The sequence below is a fragment of the Sander lucioperca genome, chromosome 10 (genome assembly GCF_008315115.2).
Source record: "Sander lucioperca isolate FBNREF2018 chromosome 10, SLUC_FBN_1.2, whole genome shotgun sequence".
Taxonomy (NCBI): domain Eukaryota; kingdom Metazoa; phylum Chordata; class Actinopteri; order Perciformes; family Percidae; genus Sander; species Sander lucioperca.
This window is the reverse complement of record NC_050182.1, coordinates 31,207,156-31,221,531: the sequence shown is the minus strand read 5'-3', so window position 1 is coordinate 31,221,531 and position 14,376 is coordinate 31,207,156. Positions and strand designations below refer to the sequence as shown.

At 38.6% G+C, this 14,376-nt stretch overlaps 1 protein-coding gene across 2 annotated transcripts in view; it reads left to right on the top strand.

The window, feature by feature from the left end:
* Window positions 1-14,376, top strand: part of LOC116049227 (tumor necrosis factor receptor superfamily member 11B) — a 91,544-nt gene that overhangs the window by 14,143 nt on the left and 63,025 nt on the right. The window lies entirely within an intron of this gene.

The following is a 14,376-nucleotide window of genomic DNA, read 5'->3' as shown; positions in this document are numbered from 1 at the left end:
ACATGTTTTGGCACAAAGAGCAATTTCCTTATTCAAGAGTTATGCTTCCTGGGATGTAGTCAGCACTCTATCAGTGAGGCAAGTCATCGGGGGCGTTAGTGTTCTTCTTTGAAGTACAGGGAGGGGCTGATGTTATTGAGACTATTAATTGAAAAAAACGGGGAAAAAACACTGAGATTCATCTTAATCAGACATGTGCTGGTTGTTCCCTGAGGGATTGAATTGGCTAGTCATCACTTTGTAAAGAGTTAAGTGGTTTGTTGACTTTATTGCGGTTGGCCTCTTACACTGTTATTTGTATTTACAGAAAAATACACCCAGTATTGACTGGGATTTTTCGACAGATTTTTCTGCTTACAGTCAAGTTACAACTTATTTCAACTGTTGCAAACGCTGTGCTCTTCAAAGAAAATAATAGAAGCCTGTTACATAGTTGGATAAGTCATATAGTCATTAATCAGATATTTCTGCTGATTACAATGTTTGTTTCGTTTGGGTTATCTGTGAAAAAACATTTTAAACCCCACACATACACACACAGAAACAGGCTTGAAATATTTCAGGCCTCACACACTCAATACCGCTGAGTCTGACAAAAGTTTCTTTTGGCTTTTACCATGTTTTGCTCCAAGTCTGTATCAATTCTGCAAAGGAATTTGTTGATGTTGAGAGCTGTGTATTTTGGTACGAGAGCCTTTTTATGTTTCTGGCTTTTGTGTCGCTGACAATAACTGGTTAGCTGTTGCAGCTTGTTCAATTACAGTTTAAAAGAAACAACCAATGCCAACAGCACGCATTTGCTGTAAAATTAACAGTAAAAGCACAGCCTATTGACCAATCAATACTCGATTGATAACGGCATCACCGTTCTCAGAAGATCCGGTGGAGCTCGGTGCGCAGAGAGAGCGAGGTGCGCTAATAAAAGTTAAAACATTTAGAGACCGACAACCCCGTTAACATTCCCTGATTGGTATTTTTATGAAAGATATAGATTTTCAGCGGAGGGAATTACATATAGGCTATTTGTCGGCTTGTTGAGCTGTGTGTTGCCAATGCGCACATCGGTTTGAATTATGTTTTTATATATTTTATTTGCTCTTTTTCACGATCGCTTACCACTGCCAGGGTTGCAACTGAAATAATAGGCTAAAGCAACGACAGTTTATGGAAAGCACAAGTGTAATTCTGGTCAGATCTTGTGCCTGACTGATGGGGAAGTGATATTGATAAGCGTTTTGATTTACACATCTACAGCGTCGGCTTTTTTTTGCCAGCTTTCCTCCTGTTTTAGGAAGCAGAGACTGTATTGCGTTTTGCCTGTAAAACCGTGTCTGTGTTCTTCATATATATGTAGAATTATAGTTTGCTCTTTTTATGTAAAACATGTGGCTCTGGTAGATGTTTGTGATTGGTCGTGCTGTGCAAACACCGCCTCTTTTATGTGAACGCGCGTGCGTCGCTGGATTGGGAAACCCTGGGTTGATTGAGCTAGTTGTTAACCCCCATCGTGACACAGGTTATGCGGGTCCGTGGTTGTTAAATTTGGTGAAGCCGGGTAACTGATATAAATCCAGGGCATGTTGATCTTGATTTGTAGTACAGGCCTCAGGTAGTGTACAGTGGGTTTATCATATCCTTTTCACACAAAAAAACTGGTTCAGTAGCTATTTATCAGATCAACATCAGTGTTTGAAGGTAAAAATGCCAAATCTGAATCCTGACTGTTACGACAGTATAGAAGAATATAGACAGAATAGAACAGTCGAGAACCCTTTTGCAATTATGTAAGCACATAATGTAATCTGAAAACTGCTACCCTGATTAAAAAAACAATGCAACTGATCTCAGCTGGTATTCTGTCTGTAATGGAGTGGAATGGAAATGTCTAAGTGACCCCAAACTTTTGACCGATAGTGTATACTGTAGTAGTATATTGCAATTTGTGTGTGTGTGTGTGTGTGTGTGTACACCATAAGTTATCAATCATCCTTTCAATTTGTGTGGACTTTGTCCTATATACTGTACACTGCAGCATTCATACTCTGTGTGCAACACACACACACACACACACACACACACACACACACACACACACACACACACACACACACACACACACACAGAGGAACAAACCTGTTACCCTGAAGGCTAATTGTTTACATGTGGTTTAGATTGCGTTCTCTAATTAAGAATGTGATTCACACTCCTGGATTGAGGGTTGTCTCCATAGTGGTAACCACACCACAAAACAGCCGTGTTTTCTCCGCCGCTTAAAACCCATTTACAACACTGGAAGTACCATTCATTGCATAAAGTGCCCACATGTGTGTCAGTGACAAATCAGTCAACAGAAATTAAGCATATACAATGTTTACCTAACCTCTGCTCTGAACCACATTCATTTACTGTAGAGAGTGAATGTCACAGTTGGCCCAGTTATAGCAGTGGATGTGACTGCGCTGCCTGTGTTTCATTACATTACATTATATATATTATATATATATATATATATATATATATATATATATATATATATATATATTTTTTTTTTATCCGAAGTGTAGTCGGAAGAGATGTGTTTTTAGCCTTTGGCGGAAGATGCGTAGGCTTTTGGCCCTCCTGATGTCAATAGGGAGATCATTCTACCATTTGGGAGCCAGGACAGCAAACATTCGGGATTTCGTTGAGTGATTAGTTCTCCCTCGCTGTGAGGGGGCAGCAAGCAGGTTGGCTGATGCAGAGTGGAGTGGGCGGGTTGGGGTATAGGGTTTGACCATGTCCTTGATGTATGCTGGGGCTGATCCGTTCGTGGCCCTGTATGCAAGTACTAGTGTCTTGAAGCGGATGCGAGCCGCAATTGGTAACCAGTGAAGAGAGCGGAGGAGCGGTGTAGTGTGAGAGAACTTGGGGAGGTTGAAGACAAGTTGAGCTGCTGCGTTCTGAATGAGCTGCAGGGGCTGGATGGCACATGCAGGCAGGCCAATCAGGAGGGAGTTGCAGTAGTCTAGACGTGAGATGACTAGAGCCTGAACCAGAACCTGAGCCGCCTTCTGCGTTAGAAGGGGACGTATCCTTCTGATGTTATGCAGCATGTATCTACACGATCGGGTAGTTGCAGCAATGTTGGCAGTGAAGGAGAGTTGGTCGTCAAGTGTCACACCCAGGTTTCTAGCAGTCTGGGTGGGGACTACCACAGAATTGTCAATTGTTATAGTCATGTACTGGGTAGGAGAGCCCTTCCCTGGAAGTCTACTTGAGTTTCACACTTACTGTTTCCTGGTATTTACTGGGGAGTAGGGCACAGACAAAGCCCTTTCTCTGGAAAAGACACACGCAGCGAAAGTCACACACTGTGTGATTTATCACTTTTGTTTTTATGATTTCACTTTTCTGAGGAAGTGAGTCAGATGATTTTACCGGTCACGGAAGGCTTGTATCATGTGGACGCGCCGAAACTACGCACTATAGCTTAAATTGTCTGTGTGCCCTGGCGATTTCCTGAGCAGTCATGAACATTGGTGGTCTTGGTAATCAGTAGGGCTGACTCTAAAAAACTTAAAATGAGAAGTTTAATTGATCTAAAACATTTTAAAACACTGATAAGTGCATTGACAGCAAAATACTGGGATAGTGCTGAAAATTAAATCGAAAGTTAGATGTCATATTAATGCCACTGGGTTTTTCTTGATTGTAATTCGCTTCCTAAGAGCAGAGGGCCTGTAGGATGCAAAAAGGTGTTAGTAATATGTGTTTTAGCAGTTAGAAGTTCATTCAGAAGTAGTCTGGATTAACAGAAGTACATTTCCAGGATGGCTTTGCCCCTCACCTTCCGCTCGCTGTGTGTTGCCGTTCTCAAAATCCCTTCACTACAGGAAACAACAACAACATACCACATGCTGAAAATGGCAGGTTTAGAAGAAAATTTGGATCGTGCAACAAGGCAGGCCTGCTTGTTTCTTTCGGGCAATGTTTGTAATAATTTACAAAAAATATGTTTAAAAATGTTATATGCATTTTTTTGGGACCAATTAGTAGGGATTGCTATAGATAAAGTACACACAGCGATACACTGGTAAGAGCAAATTACGTTTAACCATGTAACCAGCTTATTTAAATAGCTCATGTTACTGTTTTGTGTGAACAGTTAACTTCATTTAATATTTTATTTGGCGTTTTGCGGGGTGCAAATGTTCCACCAAAATAAGTTACTTCCCTGAGACTATTTTGCAGAGCCACTGTCACTGCGTCCGGATTTCAGCGCCGCCCGAGACGATTGTGATTTGTTTAAAGAAATGCAAATAACCCAGAGCGTTTTATTCCCTTATCTGTGGTGGAGCCGGACCTTACTCACAGCGCTGTGGAGTAAGGTCTGGCAATGCGAGATTATCCAGAAATAAAACCCAGTTTGGCTTAGAAGCTAATGTTAGATTTAGAAAATTGTACGTGCAAAACAGCAGTGTTTACAAGGACAGAATTATCTGTTTCAAAATATTGCCTGATTCCTGCAAAATATATACTGTTTAATTTGTTAAAGCAAAATTTGAGACACTTTTACTTCCAAGTACGTGAATAAGTCCTATTTCAAGCAGAGACACTCAATGAACCTTAATGTATTGATTAAAAGAAAACACTAGGGTAAAAGTCTTCCAAGTTATCTGCATCCCCATATCTAGGACTTGGCCCAGCCTGACGCACTCTACTGTACTAACCAATCATGGAAAGACCCTCTCAGTGTGGTCAGAACAACACATTCACTTCCAACCTTCCATCTGAAAACTCATCTCTTCGTTTTTTCCCATGAAACACTCCTCCCACAGCATGATTTCCCCTTTTTACTCATTGTGATTGCTTTAAAAAACAAATAAAAGAAACCATACTACAATGTGAACGTTTGTCACAAAACTCACAGAATATTTGTTGATGACGAAACTGTCTGGCCCGGGTGTGAACCGTATCACTGGATTTGGGTCACTTAGCAATGCTTGCTGGCTGGTGCATTAAATTAGTGATTATACTGTCATTCTTGATTTTACTGTATTGTTGTACATTTTTGTACTGTTCATAAACTGCTTATGAGGGCCAGTATGGGCCCTGCTGGATCTTGGATCTTGGTGTGTCCTAGTTCCTCGCAAACCCTGAGTCTCCTCTAGTAGTTGGTGACATATTAGGCAGTTGGAACCTATCCCAGCACACACTGGGCAAGATACAGAGTACACCCTGGAGATTGGCAGTCTATTACACAGACAGAAGAAAAGATATAGGAGTTCTCTGACATTCTAGAGACAGAAAACAGATGGTTATGTCTTTCAAACTAAAAGCACATGTCCTGAAGAACTTCTTGCGTCAAGCAGAAACATCTAAACGTTCCTCAGAGAGCACCAGTGGATCAGTCCACCCTTTAAAGTAGTCTCAGCTGATTACGTGCACATTGAGCAAAGCAAAGGTGGGCATGTGCTTGTGGTGGATCACTTTACATTTTTGTGCAATTTTACCCGACCACAATTAAATCTGGGAAGATTTTTTCAGAGACGATCTTCGAACACACACTATTTCCTGAAAAAAATCACGATCAGGGTTGGAATTTGAAAATAGTCTCTACAACAACTCATTCTCTGACAGCTCCATACCACCCACAATGCAACTGAATGGAGCTAGTGCTCTTCAGGAATTCAAGAAAGCCAACTAGAAGGAACGCTGTCCATGTAATACATGCTTACAATACAACATTTTTTCAGGTGTGTGAAAGACACCCTGTTGGTAGATCTGCTGTTCAACATCAAGCCGTTTGGATACAAATGCAGACAATACCAAGGATCTTCTGCTAAACCTAAAACATTTGTCACAGATGTATGAACATACAATATCTTCAATCTGGAGATGAATTAGAGACTTTGTCCCTGCTGTATGAAGGTTGTGCATTGTGCAAGTAAGAGCACTGCAGATGGACCAGTGTACAAGATCCAACTATAAACTAGAAACAAGTCAATACAGTTCACGGTGTAAATATAATACAAGTGTCTAAAACAGATGGTCCTCAGCCAGAAAACGAACATATAGGTTGATTGTGCAAGCAGGTCATAACGACCCATAATTACGTTTCTTTTTAGGCAGTCGCCTCTTGTGGCTGTAATAATTGTCGCAAGAGCAAACGAGGTGACAAAGTATAGGAGCGCCAAATTCCGCATAACGAGGTAGGATGGGGTGGCGGATGGGTGAAACAAACGCAGGCCTTTTACTCAGGAGACCGGGCTTCGTGTCCCAAGTGAAACCATAAGTCAACAGTCATTTTTTGAAACTTACAGAGTTTTACGGACCTCATTCTGTGACGCAATGACGCTTGTTACGTCACATTACTTCCTATATTTAGTAGTTTTACATGACTCTTTTAAAGCCAAACCCTGATGATTTACTAACCCTTAATACTTTTGTTGCCTAAACCTAAACCTCTGTTTCACAATGTTAATTACGTGTTTAAAACTGCGCCTGTTGCATGTTAAATAGAACGGTCACATGATTAAAATGTCCATTGCGGTCACGTGTTATGGTCACATGTTTGAAACGGCCACTGTGCAGCAGTAAATAGAACGGTCATGTTTGTTGTTTATGAAATCATTGAAAATCTACCTTTTTCTGTCGTTAAGGTATGAGGATGTGTTGGTCTGAAATTGTGCGCCATTATCTCCATGTTTAAATATGACCTGTTTTTTACTTTTCACACTTTTTTTCTAGCAGAGCCATCCAGGAACAGAAAAAGCAATTAGGTGAAAAGACATAATTTGTTTTATTGACTTTATTTGCCAATTTCATCTTTACCTAACAAAAAATCTGTATATATCCCATCTCATGGTAGTCTAGCTATAGTTGACCTGCAGATAGAGTTCTCAAAGATAGAGTTCTTAATTCTGGACTTGTTTAAATAAGTGGGGAAACAAAGAAAATGCCAGAATAAGCTGCATTCAAGTCTTCTCATTGATGATTATGCAATTTTAAGACCATAAAACCTGATATCAAAAATAAATGTAGCTGTTGATTCAGCTAAGATATACAGGTAACAACTTATACTGTATGACCACAGATGTCTAAAATTTCACTTTGACACTCTTAAAAACACGTTTTTGACCAGCAGTATGTTGGTCCAGGGTTTCATATTACATATACCGTATCAAAACAGACAAGTCGGGTCCTCTGAAATTTTGAGTAATGATATCTTAAAAAGCAAGTAGCTTATGTGGTACCTGTCTGAAAGCTGACAGGCACATTTCTCCTTTTCATGAAAAGATGATGTTTCTTTAACAAAATCAGCCATTTGTTTGACATTGAAACAGTATGTTGGAAAGTAATCTTGTTGTGGTCGGGGTGATGGATGGGTATTTACATCTGCCTTAAACTCTGCTGACTTTGGTTCAATATCCAGCTCTTCCAGGAAGTATATTACTGAAAGAAGTTGTCATCTTCAGGCAAAGTTTGGTCTTATTTAACCATGACCAAAGGCTTTCCCCAATCTAAAATGAACAATTTATGCTTTATTGCTTTAACCTAATCCTAACCTTAACTAAAGTTGTTTTTACCAGTTGCCATCATTTCACCTGTTTGTCATCTACATAATGTGAAAATGAAGTGACATATTCAATGCAATAGTTACATAATGTCCACAGCTCATAATCTGAGTTTCAGTTTGTGCTCATGCCATGAATTCTAATGGGACTGTGTTGAACAGACCCACATCAGTATATCAAATGTCAGTTTTGTTATCATAGTAGTAAAATGTTAACCAGCCATTCAAATGAAGGGAGAAGGAAAAAAGGCAGAAGCTGTTTGCTCTTAAAAATAAAGCATTTACACGTCATTATAGTAACCCCTAAAACTGCTGTACAGATTATTTTCCCATTTTTTAAAAAATATTACAACAACTTGTCTAGTCGTTTAAAAGACAATCTGTCGCAGCCGCACAACAAGCTTTGTTTGCTTAGCAAAATGTTTATATTCATGTTGCTGTCTGCATTTCTCTTCAGTATTGTACTACCACGAAACCACATTTCTGGACACAGTTTTACCCTCTGGACAAAACATTTACACACTTTAAATTATAAGCAGCATCAGCACTACACTCGTGCCTTGTCATGTCGTGTCTACAGAAAATTATATTTATTTTTGTTGCAAAGTCATTGCACATATGATTATTATTTCTTTACCAAACACTATAAAGTATGAATTCCAGAGGTACAAGCAGTAGTTTTGTCACTTCTACTATGTTGCCTGGAGGCGTTTGACCCTTTGTAATGTGTGGATGCATTGAACTGATACTTCTAAGTGCCAAAAATAGTCAAAGTTAAATATACGCCTCTGTTTTTGAGCGTGTGAATGTGTGAGTGTCTTGTTAAAATCACTGTAGCATGGTGTAGTGATGTGAGGCATGATGTGCTGTCATTTGCATCGTTTGAGCCACAGCTTCCTGGAGAAAGTCCCCGGGGAAGTTTGATCAGCTTCCCTGAAACCTATAAATTGGTGCTAAGTAATTTTCTTTTCAGAGTTAAATCAATTTTTAGAAGGGAGTAGGCATCTTCTACTCTGCATGACGGAGTTTTTTTTTAATCTGTAAAGATGAGGGGTTATAATGAGACAGATAAATAATGCACATTCATGGTAGATAGACAGACCGGAAGCCAGGCAGACATATAATGGAGACAGACATTCACAGGAGAAGATAAACACACTCCCTGTCTAGAAGTGAGACAGAATGTGCAGTACAGAATGATAAACTAAACCACCATCATTATCACCTTTGGGCTTTTAGACCTGGCACTGAAATCACTGGCTTTGTTTTCACCGGCCTTACTACAACTGATTTAAAACAGCTATTTGATGAATGTTTCTTGTGTGCTGCGCTTTTGTTGAGAAAAGCCAGCTAGTCTACTTCCAAAGCTAGGAATAGCTGTATATTGCAAACTATTCCATCATTTTTTTAAGGAAATTTTATTTTGAAGGCACAATGAAGACACTGCCAACATAAGACCCTATTCCAGTAACAAATCAAATATATCAGATCATTTTTTCCTCCTTGACAACAAACAATGTGGCAATGCTGTCTAATACTATCAACACACACAGACACCACTACATTATCCTTTTAGAGAAATGTAGAAATCTTTCTGATCTCTGATCTCACTGAGATTTCAAACCCCTCATAATGTAACCTCTCAGGATTTAAGACACTATTTGGAGTGATCGATTGCGCAAACGCCTTTATCTCACTCTCGATGAAACATTGGATTAGATAGGGAGCTGTAAGCTGCAAATTGTCGTGTGCAAGTAGCTGGCAATATTAAATAATATGAGTCAGATGGGTGTTGAGAAAACCACCTCTAGAGTCCTAACCATTTCTCACGACTCCACCTTACAGCTTTGGATGTCACGCTGTGTTTATAGTATACCTCATCCAGACCTGTGGTTGCACTTAAATATTAAAAATCCTTCCTGTTCTCCATGATTGACTTAAGCTTAAATTCCTCCTATGTGTGTGTCTGAACTACACCTAAAAGTTTGGAAATAACCTCTGCATTAGAACAAGTAATAACTGGGGCATTAACTAAAGTTGAACACACATCCTAATAGCTAAATTGTTTCCTCTACTGATTTATCAATACAAAAAATAGTGGTACAATACAGACCAAACTAAAACAATTAGATCCATGTTTTTTTTTTTCTCATTGCAAGCATGTCTATAAATACATGTAAGTGTATTTATCATGTGTTTATTGAAGTGGCTCACCTTATTGCACAATAACAAAATAACTACCCTGATTTATTTATATTATATAATATACATTTTAGGTTAGTGCCAAAATTGTATATATAATATATTGTATATATAAGTGGTGCATATCAATAGCTTCTGCATTGTAACCTGCAAGATTAGCATTTCATTTTAATGATACTTTTGAACTGTTATAATTGGGTAAAAATGGTAGCCTGATGTGGAAAAGTAAAAATGTAAGTATTTAGAAATGTTTTTTTCCTCTGTATGCATGACTGTGGACATGGTCTCCCTTTTAGGATATTGCTAACCACTGGTGTTTACTTAACATTTTATACTCTATGCACACCAGACAAAGCAGGCTGCCAGAGACACAGACAGATTTGGTGCTAATCACCTTGTCAGTTGTTGGATAAGGCGATTAAAAGAACAAACTGTGTCTTTGTTCCCTGTCAGGTTGTCTTGTGTGAGCATGTACTGATCATCTTTGGGGCCAGTTACTATAGCAAAACATAATATAATGTCTACATTTTAATTAAAAAATATTTAACGAAGGCAAGATCATTTTGCTATATTTGTTTTTGGTCTCTAAGTCTAATTATCTAACACATGGGATATTTAGTGACTGTAATGGTTGGCTTTTGATTATTTGATTTAGCCAATTAGTCATTTTGGTGATTTTAACAGTCCGTTATAAACAGAAAAATACCTTGAATGGTACTTGCATGTCACTGTGGACAAGTTAGTCTTTTGGAGAATTCCCCTCGCTCCCTTGAACATATTGTGAAAGTGGCTTGGTTGCAGTTAAAAAGCCTCCCAGTCTTCTACATTAGTGTCTTGGCAGCACGGCCTGTTTGTCTCACACTGAGTCTTTGGAGGCTGACTGACTGACTGACTGATTTCAACATCAGTGTCGGACACACATGCAGAGACACACACACAAGCACATATGTGTAACCACTTCTCACATTCTACAGTAACTGCAAGGGTTACCTCAGCTCACCTTTGTGTGTGTGTCTCATCTGTAAATAGCAACGGTGGAAGAAGAATTGAGATTTAAGTAAAAGTAGTAATGCCACCCTGTAAAAATCAATCAAAGCACTGTAAGAGCACCGACACTGTGTGTGATTCCTATGGAGGAACACTCAATTTCCTCTGTCCAGGTCACACTGGGCACTGAAGCCCAATATCAAGGGGATTTTGTTTTGTAATGTTAATTACCTGTGAATGTGTGTTAAGACAATAAAGTTTAAAAAATGGCTGTAAGTCCTGCCTTCATAATCTTACTTAAGTAGTACAGCAAATTGTACAGTATCAAAAGTTAATATGCTCATTAGGAAGCAAAATGTCCCCTGTATTACTTATACATCACTGTGAAAGCAGCATATTAATATTGTAGACAATTTAACTATTTTATATACTTATATACTACAATTCATCATATTTAATGTCATCTGTTTTCTAGGCCTATATGTAAAATATGAATCAGAAAAGTAATTGGTAAGTAGCTGTCAAATAAATGTAGTGGCGAAAAAGTTCAAACTAACAGAAAATGGAATTACTAAAGTATAACTATATAATAACATTGTACAGTACTCAAGTGAATACGTTTTCCACCCCTGGTGAATAGGTGTGGACAATGTGAAAACAATCTATAATATGTTTTGAAGATATGGCAGTGGATTTCTTTTTTTACTTTTACTAAATAGTATGACATTTCTCAACTTAAAACGACACAAAATGTTGATGTAAAATGCACCTGCTGTATGTGTCTAAATGACAACAAGTGGTGTTGCAATTATAGCAATAACAAAAACCCAGGGTGTGACTTTTCACTTTAAAGTGCTCATATTATGCTCATTTTCAGGTTCATAATTATATTTAGAGGTTGTACCAGAATAGGTTTACATGGTTTAATTTTCAAAAAACACCATATTTTTTGTTGTACTGCACATTGCTGCAGCTCCTCTTTTCACCCTGTGTGTTGAGCTCTCCGTTTTAGCTACAGAGTGAGACATCTCACTTCTGTTCCATCTTTGTTGGGAGTCGCACATGCGCAGTAGCTAGGTAAGGACTACTAGCCAGTCAGAAGCAGAGCATGACGGAGTGCCATGCTAGCAGCTAGGCGAGCATTATAACGTGTTACAAAGTGATGCACGTTAGTCACGGAAGTAAAGGCTGGACTACAATAGAGCTGTTTGGAGCAGTTTGTGAACAGTGTTTTCTGTTGGAGATGGTAAGTGCCTTTGGGGTGGATTTTGGGCTTTTTCACTTTGTAAACCTATAACGTGCACAAAAAAAGATATATAACACAATAAAGGAAAGGGAAAAAGCCAAAAAGTATAATATGAGCACTTTAACAGTTTTTTCTCCTAAAATACAAGACTTTAAAATTACAAGATACACATACACCTCTGGATGTTCACTGACTTATGCTGCTCTGTGATTTCTCAGAAAAGTCATTGGACTCAAACAGAGATCTTTATTTTTATGGTTTTTTCCTCACTGCATAAATCACTGACACAGAAAATTAAATTTGTGGTGGATGACTTATGGAATGACAACAGAAGGCTGGAGCGACTTTTGAAAGCTGAGGTTGGAGCCACTAGTGTTGCTTTAGGCACGGCTAATCCTGCAAGTGTGTGTGTGTGTGTGTGTGTGTGTGTGTGTGTGTGTATGTGCGTGTGTGCGTGCGTGAGAGAGAGAGTGTGTTGGATGGATTTGATATTCTCTGTCTGAATTTCTGTTACAACAGCAGCCATAATCGTTTATTTCATGTATGCACTATGCAGCACACATTTGTTCACCTTACTGCTCTGTAATTAACACAAACAATGTTTACCTTTGCATTGACAACTTCAGTTTGCTGTATGAAAAAAATGAACTACAGTGTATCTACTCTGGCAGGGCAAGCAGCAGACTATTACAGTTTGTACCATGATGTGTGGGCTGAGATCATGATGTGTGGGTTCAAACTGTGATGTGCGGTTTGAAGGACTGCTCGAAATATGGGTCCACAGTGGTGACAGTTTGCGGAAAAAACCTACACTGCCCTTTGCTCTCACATTCACCCTATACATCCTACCAAAGGGCAAATTGTTAAACTGAGACAAGAGGAAGGGTGGAGAGGTGAATGATTGATGGTGTGTAGCTGATTGATTTCAATTGGGAATTGTAAAAAGAAATTGATGCAGTTACTAAGAGGCACAGTATACTGGTCGTGTTACCAACCTGACTAGTTCAAAGAGTGTAGGGACCAGAATGCAAAATATCTAATGCAACAAAATAAAGAAAGACTGCTTTAATAGAAAAAATGTCTTGCAGGGAGTGTAAATCAATTATCAAATATCAATAACATATGGATAATGACAAGATCAATAATAAGCGTATGTGTGTATGTGAATGACTGATGTCCATCAAGTTGGACATATGGACAAGTCTATATACGATGGACTCAGTCGTTTTGAATGGTCATAAGGCTTTCTAAAAGAGGGGATTTGGGAGTCACCAGTACATTTCTCTACAAGAAAATGGGTTTATCTAAAACTCACCTGTCAGAAAGGAACCACTTATTGTGTTTTCCTTTGGTTGTGGATTACCTGTGTGTTATGTTTAAGGCTCAGTGAATTTTGTTCTGCTCTGTGTCTGCTTTTATAACAGAGAGCTGTTGCATACACACTCTTTTTTTTAAGATGAGATAACACTGATCTTCTTTTACTTGTAGTCCCCTTTTGCTGTTGTTCCAAATAGAATATTTTTCTCTGCTTAATTTATTTCCATCTTCATGGTTTTCCTTATTTTCTGTTTGTGGTGGGGAAACGTTCTCTTGACTGCAGAGAGAAGAAATGGCATAAATCAGCATTAAGTTGTGTCTGAAAATAAATCCAGCCTCAGACTGTTAAAACATATCTTGCTTTGGAGGAGAGTATGTTTTAAGAATATGAGCATCCACTAACTCATCATGTTTTTCCCCTGTCTTTTTCCTCCTCTGCTTCCGTGTCTCAATTCCCACTATATATGACCCATAACTCTCCTATAATTTAATGAAATGTAAAAATGTAAGGATTATATGAAGCAGGCGCAATTAACAGCTGTAGTTTGATACTGAAATAGTGCCATGGAAAGTGTTAAGTGTGTGCATATATCTCTATACTCTCTTCAACTCTGACATGGGTTCAGTGCTAACTCAAGAAGTTCCACTCTACTTTGAATAAATGTTTACTTTTTAGTTAAAGTGTTTCTCATTTAATCATGACCAAAACCGTCCCCAACCTCAAGGAAAATGTTTTAATTTTGCTAACCTTTTCACATGACATGCAGGTAGACAAAAACAGGCTTCTCATTTCTAGGCAGTGACTGTTAATGTGCTGCCTGAAATGACAACTGTCTGGAATTGTTTATCAGCTGTAGCTAGCAAGCTGATTTAGCTAATTTGCTTGCTAGCTACAGCTAAGCTGAGTTTATTAAAAAACTTTTTCTGCTCCTGATTTAGTTTTTTAATGTTTCCAGCGGACTCGCTTAAAACGTGAATCTTGTTGTTGGGTCTTAAATGTGCAGTTGGTGGCTATATTCTTAATATCGTGCTAGATTGATAGAAAGCTTTATCCTACAGCTAGCGTTAA